We start from the raw sequence: 17,675 nt of genomic DNA, 5'->3' as shown, positions 1-17,675 counted from the left end.
AATCCTTTTCCACTGGCTTCTCTGGGTTTACTAGGTTTCGCAGTAAGCCATACGTTTTTGCACCCATTGAATTCAACAATACCAGCGCTTTCCTGTCATCTGGCACTTCATTCGCCTTGCAGTACACTTCTATGCGTTCGACATATGTCGTCCAATCTTCGACTTCATTGTCGAACGCTGTGACACTGCCACTCTTCGGCATCCCTGGGTGTGGTTAGACTGGCTCAAAATGGCATCTCCCGCGCTCTCCCTTCTTCCCCGCTGCGGCTTAAAATGGCGTCTCCCGCGCTTTCCTTTCTTCCCCGCTGACGCTGCTCGGCCCTTGAACACTGGCTGCTCTCTGTGCGTTTTCCTGCGTGCCTCTCTCCCCCATTGACGCTGCTCGGCCCTTGAACACCGGCTGCGCTCTGCGCATTTTCTTGCGCGCCTCACTCTCCCGTTGACGCTGCTCGGCCCTTGAACACCGGCTGCGCTCTGCTCTCTCTCGTTGACGCCACTCGGTCCTGAACACCGGCTGCCTCTACCCTCTCTCTTTCCGTCGACGCTGCTCGACCTTTTCCTGTGCCGTCGGTCGGCTCTAGCCGCCGCTGTCCGGGAAGGGTCTGCGCAGTACCTGTTGCCAGCCCTTTTCGCTGGACCACCGTGACTGGAGAACCAAGCCTGGCTCTCGACAGCCTCCCCTGCGATGCTCAAATCCCCGCTGGATGACTGGGGGGTTTCCCGTGGTCGACGTCCATGCTTCTGGATTCAGCCTCTTCCACTGTTCTCCAGGAGCGAATCCCTGGGAGGTGATGCAGAGTTGCAGGTAGGTTTGAATCTTCTCGTCGCCAATGTTAGATCCGTGTATCTTGATGTTGTGTCCTTCAATAATTAGACAAGAGACTGCAGGGAACAATCAACAGGTGGTTACTGCATGAGGGTTACTCTAAAACTAAACTGTACAGATCCCTGATGTGCCTTCAATAGCTCAAAGACAAGGAGTTTAAAGGATTCAACTAAGGCTTTTAATCACTAAGAACATAGCAGCATTACAGGTCTTCCCACATCGGGCGTCTGGTAGGAATGACTCATACAGCTCTTGAGACCTTTATATGGCAAAAGACAGGGGCGTAGCCAATACACACAATAGGAACAAAAGGGGGCGGTTCACACAATACAAGCAGGTGAAACACACAGGTAAAACACATAGGCTGATGAAGGCATATATTTCATCACATTTACCCCTTCTACAGATTTAGTCTGTCCGGGGGTGTGATAGTCCTTCCTGAACGTCGCAACAGTACCTCGGGTTCCAACCGGGAGTCCGTGGTGCCCTCCTGGGCATACCCATGTGCTGGGGGTGTTGCAGGTACTGCTGGGGGTGGTGAGGATACCTCTGGGGATGGTGGAGGTTCTTCTGGGGTGGTGGTGATGGGTCGTCGTCGTTGCTTCCTGCCGAGGCGAGGTCCTTTATGGACACGGTGTCTTCACGCCCGTCGGCGTGCTTGACGTACGCGTACTGTGGGTTTGCGTGGAGTAGGTGTACTGCATCCACGAGGGGATCCATTTTGTGGCCCCTCACATGTTTCTGTAACAGGACTGTCCCTGGGGCGGAGAGCCACGAGGGTAGGGATACTCCTGAGGTTGATTTGCGGGGAAAAACAAACATCTTCTCGTGAGGAGTGGCGTTAGTAGCAGTACACAGTAGCGACCTTATCGAGTGGAGTACGTCTGGGATGACCTCCTGCCAGCGGGAGGTGGGGAGGCCTTTAGACCTTAGTGCTAAGGTGACCGCCTTCCACACTGTCGCGTTCTCCCTCTCCACTTGCCCATTACCCCGGGGGTTATAACTAGTGGTCCGACTCGTGGCTATCCCCTTTGACAGCAGGTATTGGCGCAGTTCCTCGCTCATGAACGACGCCCGCCTGTCAGTGTGGATGTAGTTGGGCATGCCGAACGTGCAAAACAGGTTGCCGAGGCACTTGATGACCGTGGCACTGGTCATATCTGGGCAGGGGTAGGCGAATGGGAAGCGGGAGTACTCGTCCACAATGTTGAGGAAGTACTCATTGCGGTCGGTGGAGGGGAGTGTTCCCTTGAAATCTAAGCTCAGGCGCTCGAATGGCCGTGTAGCTTTGATCAGGTGGGCTCGGTTGGGCCTGAAAAAACGGGGCTTGCATTCCGCACAAGTGCGGCAGTCCCTGGTCATAGACCGGACCTCCTCGATGGAATAGGGCAGGTTACGGGATTTTATAAAGTGGAATAGCCGGGTGACCCCCGGGTGGCAGAGGCCATTGTGGAGGCCCTGTAGCCTGTCCCCCTGGATGCTGGCACACATCCCTCGTGATAGGGCGTCGGGGGATTCGTTGAGGGCCCCCGGCCTATATATTATGTCGTACTCAAACGTGGAGAGTTCGATCCGCCACCTGAGAATTTTGTCGTTCTTGATCTTCCCCCTCTGTTTGTTGTTAAACATGAAGGCTACTGACCGCTGGTCGGTAAGCAGGGTGAAGCGTTTACCGGCTAGGTAGTGCCTCCAGTGCCGCACTGCCTCCACTATGGCCTGGGCCTCCTTCTCTACCGAGGAGTGCCTGATCTCGGGCCCTTGGAGGGTTCTTGAGAAAAAGGCTACGGGCGCCCATCCTGGTTGAGGGTGGCTGCTAAAGCGAAGTCGGACGCATCGCTTTCGACCTGGAAAGGGATGTTTTCGTCCACTGCCCGCAGCGTGGCCTTCTCAATGTCGTGTTTAATGCTGTTGAAGGCGGCGTGGGCCTCGGCCGTGAGCGGGAAGGACATTGATTTCAGGAGGGGACGGGCCTTGTCGGAATAATTGGGCACCCATTGGGCGTAATAGGAGAAGAACCCCAGGCACCTTTTCAGGGCCTTGGGGGTGTTTGGTAGGGGTAGCTCCCGTCGGGGGCGCAATCGGTCGGGGTCCGGACCGATTTCCCCGTTTTCCACCACGCAGCCCAGGATACAGAGGCGCGTGGTGCTAAAGACACACTTATCCTCGTTGTAGGTGAGATTGAGTCTGAGGGCGGTTTTCAGAAATCTCGTGAGGTTCGAGTCGTGGTCTTGCTGGTCGTGGCCGCAGATGGTGACGTTGTCTAGGTATGGGTAGGTGGCTGTTAACTGGTTCTCATCGACCATGCGGTCCATCTCCCGCTGGAAGACCGAGACCCCGTTCGTTACCCCAAAGGGGACTCTGAGGAAGTGGTAGAGACGTCCGTTCGCCTCGAAGGCGGTGTATGGACGGTCCTCCGGCCTAATGGGGAGCTGGTGGTATGCCGATTTTAGGTCGGTGGTGGAAAACACCCGGTATTGCGCGATTTGGTTAACCATATCCGCTATGCGGGGCAGAGGGTAGGCGTCTAGCTGGGTGTATAGATTAACCGTCTGGCTATAATCTATCACCATCCGCTTCTTTTCGCTACCCTTAACTACTACTACCTGGGCGTGCCACGGGCTGGTACTGCATTCGATGATACCTTCCCGCTTGAGTCTTTCTACTTCCGACGCAATGAACCGTCTGTCCTCCCAGCTGTACTGCCTACTCTTGGTCGCTATGGGTCGACAGTTGGGTGCGAGGTTGGCGAACAGAGAGGGCGGCTTGACCTTCAGGGTAGCCAGACCGCACACTGTGAGGGGCGGCTGGGACCCACCGTAGGTAAGCGTGATACTTTGGTGGTGGCACTGGAAGTCCAGACCCAAGATCACGCTCACACAGAGATCTGGCATTATCAATAGTTTAAAATCTCTGTAACCATTGCCTTTTACCGACAACATAACCGCGCAGAAACCTTTAATTTTTGAGGTATGAGTCTTATCGGCCATGGCGATTTTGCCCTGTGTGGGGACTATTGTTAGTGAAAGTCATTTTACCAGGCTAGGATGAATAAAGCTTTCGGTGCTCCCGCAGTCAATCAAGCATTTAACCTTGTTCCCGTTTACCTCTATGTCCATCATCGATTTAGACAACGGATGCGGCCTGGACTGATCCACTGTGATCGAGGCCACCAGTGGGTCCTGGAGGTCCGTGTAGTCGGGGCAAGATGGTGGACTCCATGAGGGTGGACAAGATGGCTTCCAAGATGGCCGCTCCCACGGCGCGCACGCGGCGGTGGCGGAGTTGGAGGCGGGGTTCCCTCTGCAGACTTTGCTGAAATGTCCTTTCTTCCCGCATTTAAAACAGGTGGTGCCCTTCGCTGGGCACAGATGCCTGGAGTGTTTGTCCTGGCCGCAGAAGTAGCATTTCAGGCCCCGATGCATTGCGGCAGTAGTGGGGCTCCTGGGTGGAGGGGGGGGCTCCGATGGTGCTGGGCTGGCCTGAGACCTGGGAGGTGAAGATGGCTTCCAAGATGGTGGCCCCCACGGTGCGCACGAGGCGGAGTGGGCCACGTGGCCTGGGGAACAGGATTCAGAGTTCCTCTGGGCCATATCCAGCGATCGCGCTATATCTATAGCCTGTTTTAAGTCCAGTCCCTCCTTTTCAAACAGTTTCTGCCGAATATAATTTGAACTGAGGCCCGCAATAAGGGAGTCTCGAATCAGCTCCTCCGTGTACACGATGGCAGACACGGCCTTACAGTTACAGTCTCTGCCTAGTACTTTTAGGTTTAGTATAAAGTCCTCTAGTGACTCACCATGCCGCTGCGTGCGAGTAGTCAGAAGATGCCTGGCGTACACCACGTTTATTGGCCGCGCGTAGTGGGCCTTCAGGATGGTGCAGGCCTCCTCGTAGCTGGTGGCATCTTGGATGAGGGGGGAGACCCGATGGCTCACCCAGTTTCGCAGGATTCCCAGTTTCATGTCTCCGGTAGCGGTTTCGGCTGCGGCTATGGCAGTGGATGAGTTTGCAATGAAAAATTCGAAGCATTGGAACCAGTGTCCGAACTGTGTGGCTGCGTCTGAGGCATGGGGGTCCAGGTCCAAGCACTCTGGTTTCAGGAGTCGATCCATCCTGGTGTTTTAGTGATTAAAATTGATGTGCCTTCAATAACTCAAAGACAAGGAGTTTAAAGGATTCAACTAAGGCTTTTAATCACTAAGAACATAGCAGCATTACAGGTCTTCCCACATTGGGCGTCTGGTAGGAATGACTCATACAGCTCTTGAGACCTTTATATGGCAAAAGACAGGAGCGTAGCCAATACACACAATAGGAACAAAAGGGGGCGGTTCACACAATACAAGCAGGTGAAACACACAGGTAAAACACATAGGCTGATGAAGGCATATATTTCATCACAATCCCTACTCAGGGTTTATATACAGGTGTGGTCACTGCCGGTACTACAGTATACAGGAGCTGTAAAAAGTAGTTCTCCCCTTAAAAGGTACATACATTACACTCACCAACAGCAAGGTGATGGTCAGAAGGTTGAAGTTCTTCTGCCAGTGCTGGCTCAATGTAGAAATGGCTCTCCTTGTGCAGCTGAGCAACTCTCTGTATCTCTCTAAGAGGTTGTGGTCCAAAAATGGCTGCCGCTTTTATTCCACACCAGTCCCCTTTAAAGAACGCCCCCCCCAGCCCAACAGTGACTGGGAAACGTTCCAGGTAAGCTGTCCTTATTAGCGCCAGGCGGAACAGAGGGGGGCGCCACTGAATTTCCGGTCCGGGGCGCCCCAAAGGCGTTGCACACTGAAATGACGTCATGATCTGCGTGTGCCGGTGAGCGGGTGCTACGGTTTAGCGCCGGCGCTAAATGTCCGCTCAATATGGGTAGAGGCGTAGGGATCGCTCCGCCCGGGTGCTAGTTGGCTAGCGCCCCACTTGCCGGCCTCTTTAGGCGCTAATGGGTGGCACAACCAACCGAATTTTTCCCCCACGAAGTTTTAAAATTACCCCTGCAAACGAACCCATTAATAAGTCACTGCAATATCAGAACTATTTTTGTTGTTGATTTAAGGTATCATTTATGGGGTGATTCCACAATCCAGCACCAGGAGTAGGGAGTGACACTTGCAGACTGGATCACAGGAAATCTCTTGTGGGCACAGCTCCATCCTGGGAATATCGGATTGTGGAATCAGCCCTTATGTTCAACAACACTGCAGTTAGATTCTGTTAAATTCTATTCCTGTTTCCTGACATATTCTAAGCTAATAGTTTGTCATTTCTATATATTTCTCATTTCTATATATTTATATTTTATATATGTATGTATGGTGTAAATTTATGAATTTGCACTCTTGTCGTTGAGATTCACCCGCAGGAACCGCGAGTTAAAAATTTGGGTAACATATTAAAAATTCCTAATATGCATTCTAGTGGGAAAAGCTCTGTGTCAGAAATGCAAATTCTTAAAATTACCTTCATGGTACAGACAGCAAACATACTGGAAATCCAATATACAAAGTATGCACTCATCATAACCTAAGTTGCCCATTGGAATGCGCTCCCATCACGTATCCTATTCCCAGTAAGCACCATTTGTAATATTGTAAATTCCACAAAATATTTTATCTTGTGGAGAAGACATCAAATCACATTGGACAGTTTTCCATTGGAACTTTGCGTGAAGAAAATGTTCAAAGTGGAAACATTGAAATGAAGCACTGCATGGGGCAGTTGGAAGCAGGTTATCCTTTTACCTCTGGGACCTGGATTCAAAATCAGCTAAACCATGGGATGAAAGTCTATCAGAGTCCTACATAAAATGTGCAATCTTAATCCAAATCCTAATAGATGCAGCCCATACATAAAACTGCTCACAATTTGGAACTAATTGCCATAACCATAGCTGGTGTGAAAAGTGGAAGAACTTCCATTGATGCACTTAGGTTGTTATCTGAGTTAGGGTTAAGGCATACCATTGAGGCAAAGTAGATGAAATTCTAGTTTGCAGCTCTTGATGCTGTTGCTGACACTAGATGCTCAAACAAGAAAAGTGTTACATTCCTAGTACTGAAGCTTCACATGATGAGTGAACTGAAAGACAAATTCTAAACCCACAACTTACAACAGCACCTGGGGGAAATAATTCAAACTTGCTCTGAATATGGATATTTATGTTGATGGTTTCAAAATCTTGTGATAATCAGAAATGGAATTCTATTATCCATAATCAAATTCACCATTAAACCATTTTTAAACTGCTCTGTCTAATTTATTTCCAACATATTTAATAAAAGAATACAGCATCACCTGCATATTGGGGCATGGGTTGGGAGGAATTTCAACTTGCTGCCTGGCAATAATACTGGTGGTGCTGATTGCTGCCCATTATAGAAAAGGACCAATTTTTATTTCTATTGGATGAGTGTTCTGCAATTCCAGTTTTATATCTGGGTGGCAAATTGAAAAGTTACCCCATGGTGTTCCTCATTTACCTTTTTAACTATAATAATCCACTATCTTTTGTCTAAGGGTGTACAGCCTTATACGTAGATGGTTCTAGATTATACTCCCTCTCTGTTTCTGTTTTGTCTCATGAATGCATTTCTTTATTATGCTTTGGGGTCATCTACTTGTATCACTAAAACTACAATAAAGGTAAGGTTTTACAAAAAAATCATAATTTATTTCTGACTTCTTGTTTAGAATAGAAACATTCAAGATGATGCCAGTGAAGCAGAATCACAAAACAGCACAGCACCCATCTAAAATCCAGGAAGATAAGTAATGACATTATAAATGTATATGGTACCTAGTTCTGACAAAGTAGTTTTGTAACATAGGAACAGGGGTAGGCCATACAGCCCCTCGAGTCTGTTTCACCATTTAATTAGCCCACGGCTGATCGGTATCTCCACTCCATTTACCCGCCTTTGTTCTACATCCCTTGATACCCCTACCTAACAAAAATCTGTCAATCTCAGTCGTGAAAATTTCAATTGACTCAGCATCCACAGCCTTTTGGGGGAGAGAGTTCTAGATTTCCACTACCCATTGCATGAAAAAATGCTTCCTGATTTCACTCCTAAATGGCCTAACTGTAACTTTAAGGTTATGCCCTCTTGTTTTGGATTCCCCCACCAGAGGAAATAGCTTATCTTTATCTACCCGACTGAACCACTTAATCATTTTAAATACCTTGATTAGATCGTCCCTCAACCTTCTAAACTCAAGAGATTAAAAGCCAAGTTCATGCAATCTGTCCTCATAATTTAGCCCTTTATCCCCGGGCATCATGGTGGTAAATTTTCACTGTACGCCCTCCAAGGCCAATATCTCTTTCCTGAGATATAAACAGAAAATGTTGGAAATACTCAGCAGGTCAGGAAGCATCTGTGGAGAGAGAAACAGAGTTAACGCTTCAGGTCAATGACCTTTCGTTAGACCTGGCAAATGTTATAGAAGTAACAGGTTTTAAGCAAGTACAGAGGCAGGAAAAGGTGGAGGGGAGGAAAGATCAAAAGGGAACGTTTGTGATGAGTGGAAGGCAGGAGTGATTTCAACGACAAAAGGAATGATGGTGCATGGCAAAAGGGGGTGGTAATGGGACAAGTAAAGAAACAGAAGATGGATCTCGAGGAGCTGTAAATGGCAACAACAGAATCATTAGCAGCATCTGCTGTCCGAACAAATGGGAGCAGTGGTTATGATCTGAAATTGTTGAACTCAATCTTGAGTCCGAACCTGTAAAGTGCCTAATCGAAAGATGTGGTGCTGTTCCTCAAGTTTCCGTTGAGCTTCTTTGGAACAGTGTAGGATGCCAAGGACAGAGAGGTCAGAGTGGGAGTGGGGCAGAGAATTAAAATGGCAAACGTCCGGATGCTCGGGGTCACGTTAGCGGACCGAATGGAGGTGTTCAGCAAAGTGATAACCCAATCTGTGTTTGGCTTCCCCAATGTAAAGGAGACCAGTGAATCCGATATGTTTTCCTTTTTCTTCAACCAAGGATTCCTCTCCACTCTGGTTGACACGGCCCTTGACTGCGTCCGTCCCATTTCCCGCACTTCTGCTCTCACCCCTTCCCCTCCCAGAACCATGATAGAGTTCCCCTTGTCCTCACCTTTCACCCCACCAGCCTCCACATTCAACGGATCATCCTCTGCCATTTCCGCCACCTCCAGTGTGATCCCACCACCAAACACATCTTCCCCTCACTTCCCCTTTCAGCATTCCGAAGGGACCACACCCTCCGCGACACCCTGGTCTACTCTTCCATCACCTGTTGTATCTATGCTTTAATACATTCAATCAAGCATGTAGATACGTCGAATTAAATCAGAGTCAGGCAGACAGGCTTATAACTGTGATCTTTACTTTATTCCTAAAATGGCTGACTGCTGCTTTCCTCGGGTAATTCCCATAATGCAATGCACATTACATTACCGTATTAACTGGTGTTAAACTCGCACATTACATTACCGTATTGACTGGTGTCAAACTCGCAATCAATACACGACATCCCCCTTTTCCTTGGAAACAAACTTGCAGTTTACAAACAGTTTATTACACTAACACTACATAACTTATTTGGTTTATAAACTTTTTACAAACTTGTGTCTTACCACACAACTAAATAATTCCCAGGTTTAAACATTTATCATCACCCATGCAGTTCTCGCACAGTTTATGTTGTGACATAATCAGACAGTCTGTGGGGTTTTCTTTTAACCCTTTGATGTCTGACTGTATTGGGTATGTCTGACATGTTGGTGTCAGTGGGTATTGCCTGTGTCACAGTGGTATGTGTGTCAGGGTCTACTATACTGTCCTCAGTCCCTTGTGTTTCCTCCTGCTCATGGAGTGTCTCCTTTGGTCCATTGGTTCTGTATTTCTTCACAAACATAATGTTTCTCGAGTAGCATGCTCCGTCTGGAGATTCTACTACTACTTGACTCCCTGTTTTACTCAAAACTTTGTGCGGTGTGGCATTAAAAGGAGTGGTGAACTTGTCCACTTTGTCCTGCCGTACCAGCACCGTGTCGCCAACTTCCACCTCTGAGTATTGTGTTCTCCGCTGTTCATCTGCGTACAGTTTGGACTTGCCTTTTTGTTCTGCGTTCCGGTCACGTACTTCCATGTCTGCGCACGACTCTGTGATGTCTGGCAGCTTTCCTCTCATTTTCCGTTTAAAGAGCAGCTCTGCCGGGCTCTTTCCTGTTGTGGCATGGTCAATGCTCCTGTACACAGTCACATATTTTCTAAGTTCACGTTTCCAATCTAGTCCTTCTGACTGAGCAATTCTGATTCTCTTCATCAGCGATGCATTCTGGCGCTCGACTTCTCCGTTAGCCTGAGCCCATTTTGCTGTCGTTTTCAGGTGTTTGATCCTGTTGTTTTCACAGTATCCTTTGAATAATTCAGATCTGAATTGGGGACCATTATCAGATTTGCAGGTGATTGGCAAACCATGACGGCTGAAGATTGACTCTAAACTATCAATAACCTTCTCTGTTGTTGTGGAGGTCATGATGTCGTATTCATAGTAGCGACTATAATAATCAACTACCACAAGAATGGAGTGGTTGGATGGCAAGGGTCCCAGTAAGTCTATAGCTACATCCTGCCAGGGGCCCTCCGGTAATGGTTTTGGTCTCAACGGTTCAGGTGGGTCGGGTCTGGCTACTATCTGACAGCCGTGGCACGCTTTACAGTGTTTTTCAGCTGCCTTGTCCATGCCAGGCCACCAAACCTTGGTTCTGAGATGTTGCTTTGTTCCAGCTATTCCCAAGTGTCCTTCATGTGCTAACACCAGGGCTCATGCGTGTAACATTGTGGGTAGCACGATGTGTGTTCCTCGAAGAACTAGGTACCCCACTACGCACAGCTAATTTGCAATTGCTGCATAAGCTTTACAGTTCTCAAAATGTCCGTTTGTGATTGCCTTCCGTACCTCAATCAGCTCTGGGTCGGTAGCAGAGGCTTCCTCCACCTCTCTAGTAGTGAGTGCTTTTGGTGTTGCACTCACAGCTACAAATCTCACGCATTCATCTGAGCCATGAGAATGTCTCTCCTATTTTGCTGTCTCCCCCAGCAATCGTGACAGTGGGTCTGCAATGTTTTGCTTGCCTGGAATGTGTATCACCTTAAAATCGTACGGCTGTAATCTAAGTACCCATCTCTCTATACGGGCACAGGGTTTAGCGTGTGGGCCGTATATCACTTGTAATGGCTTATGGTCAGTTACCAAGTTAAATTTTCGGCCATACACATATGGATGCAGCCTCTCACAAGCCCATACAAGAGCTAAGGCCTCTCTCTCTGTTTGAGAGTATTTCCTCTCACAGTCTGTTAAACTACGACTTACATAGCATATTGGCACCTCTTGTCCCTGTTGGTCCTGAACTAGTACTGCGCCTAAACCTACAGGACTGGCATCTACTATCACCTTGGTTGGTGCGTTCTTATCAAAATATGCTAAAGTGCCGGCTCTGGCCAACTCTTCCTTGAGTGCACTGAATGACTGTCTCTGTTGTGATCCAAATTTAAATGGTGTGTCTTTTCTCGTCAGGCGTCGCAGTGGCTCTGATAGCGTTGCAAACTGCGGGATGAATTTGCTACTGTACCCAACGAATCCCAAGAAATTCCTCACCTCTGTAGCATTCTCTGGTTCCCGAGCTTTTGCCACCGCTCGCACTCTCTCTGCTGTTGGTCCGATGCCCTTTTCAGACAACAGGATTCCCATGAAAATCAATCGGTCCATGTTGAATTGGCACTTCTCTGAGTTTAGTGTCAGTCCACTTTCCATTAGTCTGGTCATGACAGCGTGCAGGCGTCTGTCGTGTGTTTCCTGGTCCTGTGCATGCACGATAATGTCGTCTGAGATGTTTTCAACACCCTCTATTCCAGCTAAGGCATTAGCTATCTCGTGCTGATATTGCTCACTAGCTGAAGATACACCGAATATCAGCCTCTTGTACCTGTATACTCCGTTATGTACTGCAAACGTTGTGATTTCTCGTGACTCAGGGGTCAGTTCTAGCTGGTGATAACCCCATTTCAAGTCTAGCTTACTAAACACCGTCGAGCCATTCATACCTTGGAGTATCTCATCAGCGGTGGGGATTGGATATCGTTCCCTCACTATTGCCTGGTTTGCTCGTCTCATGTCTAGGCATAACCTTACATCCTTATCTGCTTTTGGTACAATATCCACAGGATTTACCCATGGGGTGGGACCAGTTACAGGTTCGATAATGTCCATGTCCCTCAATTGTTTTATTTTGGCCTCTACTGCCCCCCTTAAGTTGAATGGTATATGCCTGAGTGGCTGGGCCACAGGCTTCACTTGTGGGTCGATATACAAACGGAACTGTTTTGTGTTCAGCCTTCCTACTCCCTGGAACACCTTTGGATACCGCTGATCTAGTAGCTGTCTTACATCTACCACAGCTGAGACATCTGCTCCTATTTTTAAAACTCCCAGTTTCATGGCTGTCTCCCTTCCTAGCAACGGCTCTCCATGGCCTTTAACCACAATGAACTCCGCCTGCTCAGTTCTCTTACCTATTGTAATCCCACATGTGAATACACCTTTAACTGACAGTGGTCGGCTAGAAGCATAAGAGAATAACTTTCTCTCTGTCTTAGGGACATGTGACTGACACTTAATGTGTTCTGATTTTAACCCTTCCCATGTATTCGCATCTATCACATTATTAGTTGCACCCGAATCAATTAACATTCTCAGGTTTACTCCCCCCACACAAAAAGTAAGTCTCTCTGTCCCCTTATTTCCAGTAACAGCAAATGCACAGTTATTTTGTTCCTCTACATTGTTCACACTGTGTTTCTTTGTACCCTTTGTGTGGCATACTTTGGAGAAATGATCCTTTCCCTTGCACTTATGACACGTTTGTCCGCGTGCTGGGCATTTCGGATCTCTGCCCATGTGGTTTGTGTGTCCACATCTATAACATTTCCTTTCGTTCCTATCGCCATTTCCTTTTGGTTTCTCTGTCGAGCTTTTCGTATACAGGTAGACTACCCTTTATCCGGACTTCCGAAAACCGAAACCCTCTAAAAACCGAAGGTTTTTTCGTTCAGCGTAAGTCGTGCGTACGAACGAAAAAACCTTCGGTTTTTAGAGGGTTCCGGTTTCGGAAGTTCGGATAAAGGGTAAGTCGTGCGCACGACCCCCCCCCCCCCGTGGACCCCGCCGGCCCCGACAACCGCCGACCCCCCCCGCGGACCCCGCCGGCCCCGACAACCGCCGACCCCGCCAGCCCCGACAACCGCCGACCCCCCCGCGGACCCCGCCGGCCCCGACAACCGCCGACCCCGCCAGCCCCGACAACCGCCGACCCCCCCGCGGACCCCGCCGGCCCCGACAACCGCCGACCCCCCCGCGGACCCCGCCAGCCCCGACAACCGCCGATCCCCCCCAGGGACCCCGCCGGCCCCGACAACCGCGGACCCCGCCGGCCCCGACCCCCGCCGACCCCGACTGACTTACGCTGAGCGTCAGCGTAAGTCGTGCGCACGACCCCCCGCCGACCCCCCCCGCGGACCCCCGCCGACCCCCCCCCCGCGGACCCCTGCCAACCCACCTTCCGAAATCCGAAATTCTCCTTTATCCGAAACTCGGCTGGTCCCGAGGTTTTCGGATAAAGGATAGTCTACCTGTAATACCCTCTTTTCTGTGTAACACGACGAACAGTATCTGTCTCCGCCTTCTCTGTACATGACATGGCTGACATCTGCTCCTCGACGTTTTCACATTGAGAGGCCAATTGTAACGTGCGGGCGAGTGTTAGACCATGCACTTCCTCTAGCAATTTCCTCCGCACATAGGCTGACGTGCACCTACTCAGGATAGCGTCTCTTATTTGATTATCCGCATCCCCCCCAAAAGCACAGTTTTTAGCAGCCTGCCGCAAGCGAGTAGCAAATTGTTGCAGTCTCACCTGTCTTCTGGGACAACTTATGAAAAGTCTGTCTAGCAAATGCTGCGTTGACCTGGGGCATGAAGTAGTGATTCAAAGCACTAACCGCCGCTGTGTAGTCTGCTGGCTCTCCTGTGCCCGGTAGAGTCGAAAAGATATCCTGGACATCTGGCCCTGCTAAGTGTAGAAGTAGAGCTCTTCTCCTCTGCTTCATGGCAGCTGTAGAGGTATCGTCGATAATGAGTCCTTTGCCGTCGGCATAAAGCTCAAAAGACGTTAACCACCTTGTCCATCTTGGACCCAACGTGGCTGGCTCGGCGGAACATGCAAAATTTTGAATGCCGGTCTTCTCCATCCTAGCTAACTAAAACTTGGGCAACTACCTATTTAAAATGATTCCTTTCGTTATCCTCGTCGCCAATGTTGTATCTATGCTTTAATACATTCAATCAAGCATGTAGATACGTCGAATTAAATCAGAGTCAGGCAGACAGGCTTATAACTGTGATCTCTACTTTATTCCTAAAATGGCTGACTGCTGCTTTCCCGGGTAATTCCCATAATGCAATGCACATTACATTACCGTATTAACTGGTGTTAAACTCACACATTACATTACTGTATTGACTGGTGTCTAACTCGCAATCAATACACGACATCACCCACTCCCCTTCCCACAGAGATGCAACGCCTACCGTTCACCTCCTCCCTTCCTGCCGTCCAGACCCTCTGTAAAGTCTGTGTGTTCTAGTTGTAATTAATAACACACAGGCTACAAGATTAAAGTTCAACAGGTCTTTACTGGTTGGAGGTCAGGACTATCTGAAATACAATCTTACTACACAGTGCTTATATACCGGTGGTCACCACCGGTATTACGTATACAGCAGCCAGAGAAAGTAGTACATCTCTTAAGGTGGAACAGGCTTAAGTTCTCTTAAGGTGGAATAGGTTACATACACCACAATCCTCCCTTTTTAGCTTAATAGTCATATCCCCATTTAACATAACATCATAACATATATACATATATAACTTCAGGTATAAACAGTTCAAAGGTTCAGTCTCTCAGGAGGCCTTCTGATTCGGTCTGGATAACGCCTTTCAGTGGTCTCTGATTCTTGTTGCTGAGGTGACTCTGCTTGTTGGTTCCCTATGTATTGGACGTCATCATCAGGTACAGTCCCTGCCGAGGTAGATGCTTCAGGTTCATTAACGTCTTCCACAGTTGTCTCTGTCGCAACCATGGGTTCGACCCTTGCTCTTGATTCTACCAGTTGATCCGCATGACGCCTTATCACATTGTTACCAATATCTACTGTGTACATCAGAGGTCCTTGTCTGGCCCGAATTGTTCCGGGCTGCCATTTTTCGTTTCCATAGCCCCTTGCCAACACTGGTTGTCCTACTTCGAAACTTCGAGTGGACTTGTTATTAATATGCCGGAACCGTTTGTTTTCCACTTCCCTCCGCACATTTGGTTTTAACAAGTCCAACCTGGACCGCAACCTCCTGTTATAAAACATCATGGCAGGACTTTGGTTAGTCACTGCATGAGCGGCGTTTCGATACGCCATTAGGAAATTGTCCACCTTGTGCTGTAGCGGAATCTGGTCATCGTTCATGGCCTTTATTGCCTTTTTGAATGTTTGGACAAATCTCTCGGCCAACCCGTTTGTCGCCGGGTGATATGGGGCAGAGGTATAATGTTTCACCCCATTCTTCTTTAAGAATTTTTGGAATTCTTCCGACACGAACTGTGGTCCGTTGTCTGAACAGATCTGTTCTGGCAATCTGTTCCTTGCGAATATTGTTCTTAACACCGCAATTGTCTTTTCTGAAGTAGTGGTATTCATCTTGATCACTTCTGGCCATTTGGAATGTGCGTCCACCGCAATTAGGAACATGGAGTCCATGAATGGACCAGCAAAGTCAATATGTACGCGTTGCCATGGGGCTGAAGGCTATTCCCATGGGTGTAGTGGTGCGATTGGAGGTGCATTTTGCACTTTTTGGCACCCAGCGCAGCTTTTCGTCAACTCCTCTATCTGTTGGTCAATACCCGGCCACCATACATAAGCCTTAGCAAGACTTTTCATCTTAACTCCCCCCAGATGACCTTCATGCAGTTCTTTTAGAACTCTTTCCCTTAACTTGGGAGGAATAATCACTCTTGTCCCGTACATCAAAGTACCATGGCAGACGGACAGTTGGTCTCGCCTTGCCGAGAATGCCGGTAACAGAGGATCACCACGTGTTGGCCATCCTTTCACTGTCACCTCGTAGACTCTGGACAGTGTCAGGTCGTTCCTGGTTTCTCTTTCAATACTTGCATTGGTGACTGGTAAACACTCGATGATGGTCGAATGAAATAACTCAACAGGGTCGGCTTTCGTCGTTTCTTCTTCTTCAGGTAGTGGCAGGCGCGACAGCCCATCAGCATTGCCATGCTGCTTCGTACCTTTGAATTCTATTTGATATTGATGTGCCCCTAGGAAAAGGGACCATCTCTGGAGACGCTGTGCTGTCATCACTGAAACACCCTTCTTAGGGTTAAAAATGGATACCAACGGCTGATGGTCTGTCAGAAGTGTGAATTTTTGGCCCTGCAGGTAATGATTAAACTTCTTCACTCCCCATACAAGGCCGAGAGCCTCCCTATCAATCTGCGCATAGTTGCGCTCAGCGGAGGTCAATGATCTGGATGCAAATGCGACTGGCCTTTCCGTGCCATTTGGCAACTTGTGTGAGAGTACTGCCCCAATACCATATGGAGAAGCATCACAAGCCAACCGAATAGGCAGTGTCGGGTTGAAGTGAGCCAACACTTCCTCTGAGGTGATCAATTCTTTGCTTTTGCGAAATGCCTTCTTACAGTTTTCGCTCCATTCCCATGGTACCCCCTTCTGTAAAAGAGCGTTTAGCGAGTGCAGTACCGTGGATAGATTTGGTAGAAATTTATGGTAATAGTTAATCAATCCTAGAAACGACCTCAACTGAGAGACATTATCCGGAGCGGAAGCCTTTACAACTGCCTCTATCTTGTCAGGAGACTTATGGAGCCCCTCCCGGTCAATGACATGACCACAGTACGAGATCCGCTTCTGGAAGAACTCGCATTTCTGCCGATTAACTCTAAGTCCATACTCTTTCAGTCTGTTGAGCACCAGTTCCAAGTTTGCGAGGTGTTCTTCATCACCATCACCTGTAATCAGAATATCGTCCAGGTAACATTGTGTGCCTGGAATTCCCTGTAATACCTGCTCCATGGCCCTCTGCCAAATTGCTGGAGCCGATGCCACTCCAAAAACCAGTCTATTGTACCGGTACAAACCTCGATGCGTGTTGATCGTGAGGTATTGGCGTGACTCTTCTTCAACCTCCATCTGCAAGTACGCCTGCGCCAGGTCTATCTTGGTGAAGTGTTTCCCGCCAGACAACGAAGCAAAAATATCCTCAATCCGCGGAAGCGGATACTGCACCGTGTGAAGCACCGGATTAACGGTGATTTTGAAATCTCCACAGATGCGAACCTTCCCTGGTTCTCCTGGCTTGTTGCTCGAAGGACGTTTCATAACGGGAACAATGGGCGTAGCCCACTCACTCCAATCTACCTTAGACAGTACACCTGAACGTTCTAGCGCTTCCAGTTCCGCTTCTACAGTAGGTCGTATTGCATAGGGTACCGGTCTGGCTTTAAAAAATTTTGGTTGTGCATGTTCATCAATCTTGATGTTTGCCGTAATTCCTCTCAGTGTTCCCAGTCCCTGCTGGAACACCTCTTTAGCATCATCCAATATTCTGGACAATCGTTTAGGTTTGACATCTGTTTCCCCGGAATCTACCGTTAGTGCCTTCAAGGAGTGCCAGTCCATATTAATTTCCCTAATCCACTCCCGTCCCAGTAGTGGTGGACC

This window comes from Somniosus microcephalus, chromosome 9 (genome assembly GCF_052327205.1).
Source record: "Somniosus microcephalus isolate GS21.2 chromosome 9, FLI_Smic_1.0, whole genome shotgun sequence".
Lineage (NCBI taxonomy): Eukaryota > Metazoa > Chordata > Chondrichthyes > Squaliformes > Somniosidae > Somniosus > Somniosus microcephalus.
This window is presented reverse-complemented; position numbering follows the sequence as displayed.